This window comes from Opisthocomus hoazin, chromosome 3 (assembly GCF_030867145.1).
Source record: "Opisthocomus hoazin isolate bOpiHoa1 chromosome 3, bOpiHoa1.hap1, whole genome shotgun sequence".
Classification (NCBI taxonomy): Eukaryota; Metazoa; Chordata; class Aves; order Opisthocomiformes; family Opisthocomidae; genus Opisthocomus; species Opisthocomus hoazin.
In genome coordinates, this window is record NC_134416.1 from 57,725,416 (window position 1) to 57,738,166 (window position 12,751).

Genomic DNA, 12,751 nt, shown 5'->3' on the forward strand with positions numbered 1-12,751 from the left:
AGATAGATACTACACTTTACAAAGTGCCACTGATCTAGTAATTGCTAGCACTATTTCTCTGTTGATATTAAATCACATATACCATGAACATATTTATTATGAGTGTTATAAACCAACACATCTAGCACAGTCACCTACACCTAGATATTTGCAAAGATTTTCCTCAGAAAATAATTTGAATAATCTCCCCAAATATTACATTTTATGGTTGCAAAGTCCTTCCATGAACATAATTACAGAATCAACTTACATTTTTTGTAATCACAATGCTTACAAGACTTCACTTGTGCAAAATAACAACAAATTCAAATGAATCCTACTGATTCTACCTCTTTCATTCCTTGCTGCAGGGATTTTTTTCCCCCTATTTTATTCTACTTTGCCACCCTCTTGCTACTAACAAGCTACATTTGGATATTCATTAATAATATTTACAAAACTGCAGAAAAATTTTATAGTAAGGACTAATGTGCAAAGAAAAGATCTGTTAGATGGAATAGCTAGATGGATGATCTCCTACAGTATGCCCTTAAAAAATGGGATCTGATAATGGATTATAGTAACATGCTAAAAGAAAGTCACAGAAAATCCAGAAAAGAAACTCCACAAAACTATGGAGGTAAACCAGCAGAAGAGCTGTTGACAAGTTTAAAAGACCAAACCACACCTGAGCATTACTCCTGATGAACGGACAGCCAGAAGACACCAGCTGAAGAGAGCAAGGAACCTCATTTGATACTCTTCCAAATCATTTGCACCAATGCAGATCCAACACCACAAAACCAGAAGCCGCGTTCTCCTGCAGCCCACTAAGCCAGGCTCACCCTGTGTGAATGGTACACTGCAAGAAGTCTGAAATTCTTTCGGCCGCAGGATGGAAAGAAGATGGAGATTCTTCTGTACTTTGGACATCTGTGTGACGCCGCGCCACTTTTGTTGGACAAAGGCAACTGCACACCCCCTGTTGTCCGGTTCTGCGTGAATAGATACTGTTGAGACCGCTACCAAAACCCAGAAACCTGGATGTCATCTCCATTTCTCTTTTCTTTTTTTTCCTCTTTTTCTGATGACAGGACAAAAGAAGAACACAGGACAGCAGTGGGAGACTAACTCTCAAAGTTGACTTTCTGTGTTGGATGCACTCTGCTGAAACTGAAGTTACCATGACGAAGCTAAGCGAGACTGCTAATCATTGTCCCTTACTGACTGCCAATCAGACAGATACATTATCCTGTTCCATCTGCGAAACTGAACAGACACATGGGAAGAAAGTGTATACTAGCACAGAACTAGCAACAGAAGTCACGCCTGGGGAAACTGGCTGGAAAAAACTACTCCCTTTCATTTGAAAAAGCAACTCAGTTACCATCCTATCAGCATGTCCCTTGAATTATCTTCAGTGAGGATTTATGCCCAGAACAGGAAATTAACTTTCAAGCACAAGTCTTAGAAAAAAATTTTTGGGATCCCGATTCCCTTTTCTCCTCCTTCCTCTAAAGAAAGACAAAAAGGAATCCTTGACTGGATCCAGCACAGGCACCACATCAGCCCGTCAGGGTATTAGGAAGCTGAAACCTGTAAGATGTTGCAAGTCAACTCAAGCTACCGCAACCTACATTCAAAATCAACCCACAAAGCTTAAAAGGAGCACCTTCTAGATGCAAGACATTACTGGTAATTACCGAGATCTTTGGTCATGAGTTGATGCCACACACTTTTGTCATCTGAACCACAGCAACTGAGGTTCAAAACTTGGATCTAGCTATCTAGAAGTGTACATTCCTTCGCACAATTAGAAGCCAATTTCTCAAACCTCTAGTTTCTTTAGTACGAGAAGTCTCAAGATGAAGAACCTCTTCATTGTCAAAGGGAAGGAAACAACTGGGATGAGGGACATTCACTGAAATGCTACCAATACAGGGACAGGACGTCAGGCAGAAAGAGATCAGGAAATTCTCCTACACAAAGGTCAGAGGAAAAGCTTCATAGGTAGCTCTTCAAAAGTGGTTCTCATCTAGCAGAAGACACTGAAGATATGCAAAAAGTCAAGATTACTTGGCAAGCCAGAGTACAAATGTACTAGCTGCTATCATTACGATTTCTTGAGCAGATTTTCAAATGACACAGACAATTCTTTCAGAAGCATAGAGATACAGAAAGGTAGAAATACACTGCATGATTTCAAAGCACTACAAAGTGTTTCTGTAGACAATCTGCCAACAAGACAAGTTAAGAAGGCCAAAGTCAGCATTAGCATCTGTCTTCCAATTACAGAGTCACAAATGACATATTGCTCAGTGACAAATGATGACTGCTGTCTTATATTAAGATGGTTGCTCTAGCAGATGTTTTCAAATAATCCCAAGCTATGTCACAGGGAAAGGCAAAAGAACTGGAAATATGCCCAGAGAGACCTGGTGCACCAGCAGCCTAAGGGAGCCATTTAAAAGTCATTTGGTATCCTCTCAAGAGATCTTAGCTACAAAAACACTGAATATGGAAAGGAACAGGGGACTAGAAAACACATTATATTCCTCAGTGCAAGTTTTAAGTATCTGACTACAGGATCATCGCGAATAAAATGTGTTCATTTTAGCCTGGACAGAGACACCATCTTGGCAGACAGTCCTTCAATGAAAGAAGAGAGGGGGGAAAAAAACCCACAATCACCCCAGAAAGCAGTGCTCTGTATCACCGATCTGTGATGACAGTCAGAGCAAAAGAAGTAGGCGTGGTGGTGATGGGTTGACGGTTGGACTTCATGATCTTAGCGGTCTTTTCCAACCTTAGTGATTCTATGATTCTATCATTCCATTAAACTCCTTTTATCATTAACATCTCCAAACAGTAATCCTGGTATCGCACATCGACTCAAAAAATAAAATTAAGCCTTGCTCCCTGATAAGAAGAGGTAGACTGCTTTTATTGCTATGAAAACTCTGGGACACCATGGGGAAACTCTGTCCAAAAAGGGTACAGTCAAATAAAAGAGAAAGAGGGAAAGGAGATGACCACCCTTCTGTGTGAAATGGACTAAGGAGTAAGGTTCTGTCAGGTCTTACACCCAGTTAAAGCCAAGACAGGTCCTTCAATAAAAAACCTGATGGGGAAAAGTTACTTCCTGAAATCCCATATAGGGTGTAGAAACCCTGAAATACAAGGTAAGCAGAAGGGAGGATGAGAGTGGGGAGAGACACAGAGGCTGTGCTCATCCAGTGTAGCGTTGTTCTCCAGAGCAGCTCTCTGGAAGCATGAGACAACAGCAAAATAACCATCAGACAGAATAACCACAAAGAGGAAGGTGCCAATAAATGCTGCTCCAAGTTAAGGAATGGGTAGGCGTCTAGTCTTGACCTATGCTGAGGGAGAAAATCCTCTCTCTCTCTCGTTACCATGGAGATCCCCTTTTCAGATTGCTTTGGACGAGCTTCGTGCACAAGTGCAAAATTTGGCATAAGAGGAGAACAAGCATTAATTACGCACCCCTGATGAAAATAGCCTTCTTAAATCTTGAGAGCTGATACAAGAGAGGCTGTAAAATTTAAGTTTGGTTACAGAAATTAAAGGCTGAATAAACTATCTCATGTTAAAATGCCTTGAGCTCTATCTTCTTAAAACGGCAATGCCAGCCTGAGGGTATTGCACCTATCTACTACAATCTGGGTGAAAACTTGAGTGATTGGATCATAGGAGACCAGAGTGAAAATTACAACAAAAAAAAAAATGCGTGGAGGTTATTTACTCCTTTTCCTTGGTAGAAGACTGCCTTTATGTATTATACTATTTCATTAATTATTCATGCAGTTCTTTTTGTATTTCCAGGTGGCAACACCAATAGCCAGGGCTGCGCTGAGGTGCACCACCTTTACAGGAGGGACAACACTGCAAAGTCTAACACAAACAGATTACATTGTCATGCTTGCAAGCCTCAATCCCACCAGAGACAGACCAGAATGAGCCTTGAATTAAACAAGTGTATTTAACATATACAGTTCTGATGGAGGGGGGGGAAGCAAACTTTAAATCAGGAAGATATATATATACACAATGGAACACTACTGTACCTTTATTTTGCAACTACTTGATTACCTCTCTAATAAACAGTATCTTTTAATCCCATATGCTTTCATTAATTTACACTACCTAATTTTAACGGTTCTGAAATACACAATATCAGACAGACAAGTAAGCTATACAGAAGACAGCAAGGAACTGTGATGTTGCCAGCAAAGAAATCTGGATTTTCCTGTAATCATTATATCAGCAGTAAATTTATCTTTAAATATATACCCTTTGGACTTCTGGATCCTTTGGATCAGTGAACGCTGATCAAGCCTGCAACATCTTTGAAATGAGTAGAAATACCTGAAGTGTATGCACTGGACCCACACACCAGTAGAAACTAGTGTTGCCTTTTTTAAAGGTGTATTAACATTGAAATACAACCCAACTGAACACGCACCATGCCTACACAAGCACACCTACCTTTTGTTTGTAAGTAGGCTATAAAGGTCAAACATCTACTTTTTTTTTTTTAATAACTAACTTCATATACTGTCCATTACGTTTCTCACCGCTGTTGCTTCTGTTACTGTTTTTCCTTTTTCTGGCTTCCTCTCTTTAACTGTGTATTTACGTATCTCTGACAGGTGCAGAAAACAACATGAATGAAATGGGATTAGCCGAAACCAACCATGTGTGAAACCGGAGTAGTCCCTGTCAAAAGACTAATTACTCCACAAATTTCCTCCAAGACCCCATAAAACCATCGACCTCCTTTAGAAGGAAGCACGGTGTAACAGTTTCCTCCTCGGCATCCTCAGCCGGGTTTAGTAGTGACAAGAAGAAGCGGGGGGGGAAGCCGTAATTACGTAACGGAGTTGGTTAAACGCTTCTTTCCCTTCCCCCGCGGAGGGGTCGGCGGCACAGCCCACCCCGCTCCCAGCACCCGCCAACACCCGGGGGACCCCCCTGAACCCGCCCCGGGCGGGTTCAAGGGTGTTCCCCGGGGGGGGTCACCAGAGCTCTCTGCTTCTACGCGCCCGCAGCTGTGCCCCGCCGGGCCCGGGGAACTCCCGGGGAGGGAAAAGCCTGGATCGGGGTCCCGGAGAGCCCCGCGGGACGCGGTCCGCTCGGTGCGGAACCTGCTCGCGGTTTCACGGGATCCCCCGCACCACACGGGCTTCGCGGGGGGGGGGTAAAAATTCACCTGTTTCTCCTGTCCGGCCGAGGAGGAAGACGGGACAAGCTCGTCCCGAGCAAGAGGCCGTAAGTAGTTGTGGACCCCGCGGGGCGGGGGGACTCGGGTCCGGGGGGCGGCGGCCGCCCTCTCCTGGCTCTATCGCTCCCCGGGGACGGGGCCGTCCCCCCAGGCCGAGGAAGCAGGATCGCAATCCTCGGCTGCTGCCAGAACACCCGGAGAAGGGGGGGGAATAGAAGCCTCGCAACGCAAGTCCAGCTAGAAATTACTTATTTGAATGATGCAGCAGAAGGGGTGTGTGTGTGTGTGAAATAGTCCTCCCGTTGCCACTCTCCAGCCCCGATTAATAATGCCCAGGCTCCCTGCCGAAGCGGAAAGCTCTCTCTCCGGCGCACGCAGCAATTAATAGCAACCTTCATCCCGTGAAACCTTCTCTGGGCGCTCCCACACGCTCGCAGCCCGCGGTGGCAATTGCCAGGAGCACAACAGCGGGAACCCCTCGGCGGGGGGGGGGAGGGGGGGCGGCTGAGAAAGCCAAACCTCCCGCGGCAAAACCCGGTTCCCCCCCCAAGACGGGAGTCCCGGGGAGCGGTAGCGGCGGCAGCCGGCGGCGCGGCGGGAGGGCCGGCTGCCTGCCTGCCTGCCTGCCTGCCAGCCAAGCGGAGGGCGGGCGGCGCAGCGCGCTGCCAAAACACCATCACCCGCCGGTACCGTCAGCAAACAGCAGACGCGCATTTACCTTCCGATGCCCGGCGTCCGTCAGTCAAGCGTCTGAGGGAGAGAAGGAGCGAGGAAAGGAGGGACAGGGAAATACAGAGAGCGAGAGGCGGCTGCTAATCCCCGCGCAGAAAGACTTCCAGGAGCAGCAGCAGCATGCGTGTGTGTTGCTGTGCGTGGCCGGAGTGGAAGCGCAGCCCTCCTGGCGATACTCCGGCTCTCGCACAGCAGCGCTGTCATGTGCGGATCTCGGTGTGTGTACCCATGGAAAAAAAAAAAAAAAAAAAAAAGAAAAAAAAAGAAAAAAAGAGACGGGGGGAGACGAGTCAGTCACACGCCCGGCTGTGCGCTGCTGGGGGTGGGGGGGGAAGAGGAGGAGGAGGAGGAGCCCTGCGCTCCCCAGCCCAACCACCGGCGGAGCAGCTCACTACTACGGCGGCCGGGCACCGCAAGCTGCCGCGTTGCCCCTCCGCGCCGGCCCCGCACGTCCCCCCTCGTCTCCCCTCCCCTCCCGTTCCCAAGGATGCGCCTTCTGGAAGACCCCTCGGGGCCGCCGTCCCCGCTACACCCCGGGCAGCAGCTGGAAACTCCCCCCCCCTCCCCAAACCCCCACGTTTCTGCCCCAAAAATGCCGCCCGGAGAGCGGCCCCGGCCGCGGAGGTGCCCCGCGGGGGACGGGGCTGCGGCGCTTCCCGAGGCGGAGGCGGGCCGGGCTCCCTCTACCTCCCCTACACCCCCCCAAGCCCGTGGGAACGGCCGGCGGCGGGGCTGTGGGTGCGGGGCTGGCAGAGCCCAGCGCGGGGTGCGCACCCGGGCCAAGCGCGGGTGTAAGCGGGCAGGTGTAGAGATGCGTGTGTATATACACGCGTTGGTGAGCGTTGAGACTGGCGTGCAGCGAAAGGCAGAGCTCATCCAGGCCGCTGTGCAGGCACCATGACGCTGGCGTGTCCAGTCGGGTACACCCAACTTTCAGCTACAACCTACTAAAAGGCATTGAATCAACTATTTTCTAAACAGTGAATATTATATCCATCTTTCGGCTATCTAGCCACTTACACGAATATAAACGAGATTTTGACACATAATTCACAAAGGAGCTAAAACAGAATGAGGAAATTATTCTCATAGTCCTAAATTTGCTAGTGGGTCATGCCAGCAAGTTTCAGGATGTGATTTCTTTAAGCCCCAAGCCAGGAAAAGTTTGTGAGAAATGCCCTTGATATTTTGTTCTTTGTACAGAACAGGTAGTACGTATGGATTAAAAGTTAATAGTAGAAAAAGGTTTATTAAATGACGAGGATGAAAGAAGTTTCGGTGGGGATATCAGGTATACTGTTTGCACCCTTTTGTTTCTCTGTAGTGGACAAGGTAGACCTAATGTCTCAGGAGTAAAACAAGGAGGAAAGGAAGAAGTATTGTTGACATTTTTAATTACAAATTCAAGTCACGTCTGCAGGCTAGGTAGGCTAAGGAAACTCTGATAACTGATAATTATGTTAATTAACAAGCAATCAACCAAATGAGTGGGGAAAAAAATGGTCAATCCATTTAAAAATAATTGCTGGAAGTTTTTCTAGTTGTAGCCATAATAGGTGGTGTAGAGAGGAAATCACTGAAAATATTGTCCATCTTGTTAGGATTTAGCTGTTCACAACAAAATATTTTGAGACTTCCCAGAAGTCCTGCAATAAAATCAGAAAGATTAAATTTGTTGTTACTGAGTTGAATAAATCAAGTCAGTATGACATTGTTAAAAAAAACAAATTGCACCCCAAAGCCATATCATTTGTTTGCTTGTTTATATAAAATAAAGATACATATACACTTTTAGTTTTGTATCTGAAACACGGATGCTGAATCCGAGCTCAGATAAAAAAGCTAAATAGTGCAGTGTTCATTGGGTTACTGGGTGTTTATACACACAGCACGATCCTATGCAGTATATTAGTTAATCTCTTCGCAAGATTTTTTTGACTTGTCATCATGAATTGTATTTTCAAGCTGGTTTCAAATCTGGCATAATCTGTTGTTTAAAATATGACGATCTGCAAAGGCCTCATAGTAGAATTTATGTAATCTTTCCTGTGTAATTATGTGATGATTTAACCTGCCCTCCTTAGGCCTGTGAAGTTATGAAGCAGATTTAGACATGTTACATGTGATAGGTCTATGAAAATATTTATACCAAATGGGTTGATTGCATTAGTCAGTAGAACTAGATAGTGATGAGAACAGAGAACACATTTTTAGGCTTCATACAAACTTCCAGAAAATGAAGACTGAAAAGTAAGAAAGAAAGAGGAGATACTTTTGCATAGAATTATCTGACCTCAAAATAAAAGCTATTATACAGATTTTGTTGCTTTTTTACTTGCGCTCCCTGTTGTCAATCTAAACCATCTAATAATTTTTTCTGGATGCTGCTTGTTTGCCTGATTTCAGTCTGGCTGGGCCAAGAGAGTGGGAGAGGGAAGTCTTGCTATAAATTCTCTCCTGAACCGATCTAGAGGAATCTGCCCCTTGGAGGAATAAGAAATTCAAGCTACTTTATGCAATGAAGTAGATGGTATTTGTGGGCCACTAATTCTTTTGACTTTGGGCATAACACTTCTCTGTACTGATAGTCCTAGTACACATGGATGTCTCAGAAGACACACAACTTGGAGGGGAGGTTTCCAACATGGGAGCAAAGATTCTTCACCAGGCTGTGTGAGAGATGGCACGCATGAACAAAACTGAGAAGAGGCTTTGAAGCGGAGGGTTTCAACAAGGACAGTACACAAATGTAGGTGAACGAGAAAAAAATGAAGAAAGCAAAGCCTGAAAGAAAAATGTTTCCAAATAGTTTTCAGACCAGAAAAGTAGGAATCGGAAAGGAAAAAATTTTTAACGGCCTGGGGAGGTGAGATAGTTCAATGTTAATATCTTCAACCATCTGTAATTTATCAAATAACCCCAAATGCAAATGTCCTTATTATATCCTATAATCACAATTTCACCTCTTTCTTCTTGGAAGAAGTTCTCATTGCTTTCACTGATGGTAAAAGAGGTCATCATATCGACTGTGATTAGTACCTAATTAAACTCCACGCGTGCTGACATGGGCCGCCTCCCCACGCCGATACCCACCTCGTTCCAAACTTTCCGGAGCCCGAAACCCGGTTAGTCTCTGTGTGTCACTGCCCTCTGCTGGAGAGAAGCTCGGGACCGCTCCATCAGGTCTTGGCACAAAGCCCCGGGGCCGCTGTCGCTGCCGGTGGTCCTCCCCTGTTTGGTGGATCACCTTTCCGCCACCGAGGCTGACAGGGGTGAAGGTCTGGACGGCCAGCGTCCGTGAGAAGGTTTCTTCTTTTTTTTCCCCGTGAGTTCAAGCAGTCGATCATACAGTTTGCTGTCTGCAGTTTGTTGACATGGGCAAAATAATGACCAAGCAATGGTTCAGATTTTAAGATACATGCCTTCCATTAAATTCTGGGTAAGAGGCATCTAAATTCATCACAGAGACACTGCAAATCTTGAGCAGTGCTGCTTTGATAGTGCTTGCCTCTAACGTTGTAGATAACCTCATCACCTTTCATATCTAAAGCCTTTGGTGCACTCTCCATCTCATTACAAAAAGATAGCATTCCATTTCCCATGCTGGCCTTTCATGCCTTTATACTTTGCTTTCACTGTCTATACCAATACTGCCGGAGTACCACATTTTTGTTATACTTCATTTTCATTTTCCTCACAGTCTGGACATTAGCAGAACAATGGGAACATGGAAAGCACAGCAGTGGTATTCTCCCAGTTCCCCCACGTCTCCTTTCCTCCACCTAATGTCACTACAACTCATGCACATCGAAAGCAGTTTCTGTCAGAAGGCACGAAGTTTTCCAGCTGGGCAGGCACACGCACTTCCAAGGCTCCCTGAAAGCTGGGAAGCATGAGGCCTGCTCGGTGTGTACAGTAAAGAAAGTTTCACCATCAAACATGTCTTCTACATAGTAGATGTTAGCAATTTCTTTGTTCTTTGTTCTTTTTTAATTTTGCCACACCTAGGTCAGGTTTACAAAGATGAAGACGTGCACACGTGCTCTTCTCATTCTTCTCCTTTCCAGCATCAGCTATTGCTTCAAGGCAAGAAGGCAGTCTGAGGGTGGCTGTAAGTGTCTTCAACATGGGCAAAATAATAGCCTTGGTGGCGTCTACCCATAATCTAATTAATGCCAGAATCATTTAGCCTAAAACTCTGGTTTCACCTCCCCTTCTGAGTACCCTGAAGCAGACATCTGCCTACAAAACTTTATTTAAAATAGTTTCTGTGGGAAATCATATAATTTGAGACAGAACAGCACTGTCTCATGACCCTGAAAGATCAGCGCGTCCTGCGCCTCCCTTCTCTGTTCTCAGGAGATAAGCTGTTTTCACACATCCAGCTGCAAAAGATCCTGGAAAACAGCAACTGTGAACTGGCATTCACAAAGCCACGAATCCAAAGCTGATTGGCTCTAGTAACTATTGTATTAGTATATAAGGTATTCACTTGAGCAATAAAATGATTCTGATCGAGCACACGATTGGGGTCTGTGAAGTCATTCACCACAAGTTTCACTTTCCTAATACCATAAATGTCTTATACCAAAAAGGGTTAGTATCCACCACACTCATTCTAGGTCTGTTTGTCATAATTTATTGAGTTGCACTGCAGACAGTGATGGTCCTAGGTGGGTGGATTGCGTGGGTTGCCTCATTTCATGGTGCCTAATTGTTTGCTATAAAAAACCACTGCAGCAAATTCCTTTCCCTGGCCTGATGGATAACATGGAGGAATTAACAGGGCATGGAGAAGAGTGGTTGTTCCCAGTGAATGATTCCTAAATGACAGGCGCCCTCCAAGAAAAAGGTAAGCAGGTGCCAGCTCACCTTGTAGAACCACAATGACTATTGACTGGTCGGTTAAAGATGGATGAGAAGAGGGCCTGGTGAGCCACTGGCTACTCGTCCATGAAAACTGGAAAAGAGTAGCAAGGAATCCAAATACAGTGTAGGTTCAGCATAACTGCTTAATACAGGGGGGAAAAAGCTTCAAGATTAGGATGGGTTCAGAATAGATACATATGCTTCTACAGTTTAGAAGTAAAATAAGTGTTTTGTTCAAGGTGTGTTTTTTGTGACCTTTAGGCCATCAAACATGTAATTCCACAAAACCTGTGACTTTCAACCTCTGTCAAGAAAGCAGTCAGAAGCTGTCTCGAGAGGCTTCTCAGCAGGATCCCTCTTTTGAAGACATAAAATAGAAGATTTGAGAATGACATTTTCCCTTCCAGCCCAATAATCATACCAACTCTTCGTTTGGTATTAGAAATAAGAAAATTGCTGTGATTTTCAGATATCAGGATGTGTTTCAGTGGTATCAGCAGTAATGTTCTGAATAAGCATAAGGAGAGAGGAGGAAAACTTAGTTCATACTAATAAATCCATGAAATTCACTCAGTAGAATGAGAATACTTTTCCAGATATAGAGACATAGTAAAGCCCTGGGGGAATGGCAAAGTGCAAATCAGTTTGTAAATATCTACATCAAGGAGGTGCACTCAATTTCTTAATTAAGGGGGGCTATAATAACTTATGGTATCATTGTCTTTTACATATGAGCATGTAATTCTAAAGTGGAGTGCAATACAGTCCTAGGTGTATTTTTGTTCCTTTTCGTGGAAAAGTGAGGAAACAAAGAAACCTTTGTAAGAAATTTATATGAATGAGAAGACTAGTAATCATGTAGAAAATTGTCTCTCACTTAGGGTTTTAAGTGAGGTATTTTTAGACAAAAATGATATTTATGTCTGCATTAATTCCTGAACAGGCAGCACAAATAGCACAAAGCGATCAGAGCTAGCTGAAAACTACCATGACTAGTTTGTATAGAAACCACCATTCTCTACCATGTGAATGAGGATTACTGCTTTCTTACAAGTAACAGCAGAAGATACTTCTCTGCTACGACCAACAGCACATCGAAGAGCCCACAACAGTCAGCTGAGATGCAAACTGAAACCATGGCTTCATTTTCCTAGTGATGCTATCAATTCAAACATTGTTGAAGACATAGGACTGTTGAAAGCAGTCTTTTTCATAAATAATTAATAATTTAATCGTAGATATCATGAAGCATGCTGGGAAAAAGAAAACTTTTTACTTCCATTTTGCAGGTGGAAAGTTGAGTAGCGAGAGAAGCAGAAGCAAGATCTGGACTTCTGTATTCTGGTTTTAGTTTTTAACAGTAAGATTATCAGTTGCATCTAGCTTTCAGCCACCGAAAGATTCTTAAAACAAGGGCCTTCACATAAAATGTCAGTGTCCTGGAGAGGAGTCCTAAGAGCATTCAGCAGGGGTTTCTGATGTGACAATGCAACTCCCTCACTCTCCTTAGATAGCTGGATAGAAAAGTGCGATAGCCATAGTTGCCCAGTTTTACTGTTGTGCAATGATCTTGTCATTTATACAGAAAAGGGAGTAGAGAGATAGAATTTGTATGCCACCATATTAAGCCTATCCCAGAGTGAGAGAAACTGAGCACAAGCTACGCATTAAATCAGAAGAAAAGACATCCAAAGCTTTAGAGACAGGATTGTGCACTCTTCTGAGGTTTGTTGGTTTTTGTGGGTTTTTTTTAAACATTATGGGAAAAGGAGGCAACAATTTAGTTTGTTAACCATTTTTCACCATTCTTTTATGTGAATCCTGATAAACCAAGTAGTAAGCACTACACAACCATAAAAAGGTCCCAATATTCAAAATTAAACCCACATTTTTATAACGTGCTCAATTCTTTTCCATTTTATGTCTGGA

General features: G+C 44.3%; 1 protein-coding gene across 7 annotated transcripts in view; it reads right to left on the bottom strand.

Moving 5' to 3' along the window:
• The window catches only part of DLGAP1 (DLG associated protein 1), a 451,293-nt gene extending 445,063 nt beyond the window's left edge, over positions 1-6,230 (bottom strand). For 6 of the 7 annotated variants that reach the window (XM_075416406.1, XM_075416413.1, XM_075416410.1 and 3 more), the window contains exon 1: positions 5,940-6,230. The gene's annotated coding sequence lies outside the window, so the exon portion shown is untranslated. Of the gene's footprint in view, positions 1-5,209; positions 5,291-5,939 lie in introns of those variants that run through there. The other variant, XM_075416412.1, reaches the window with a different exon arrangement.
• Positions 6,231-12,751: the final 6,521 nt, after the last annotated feature.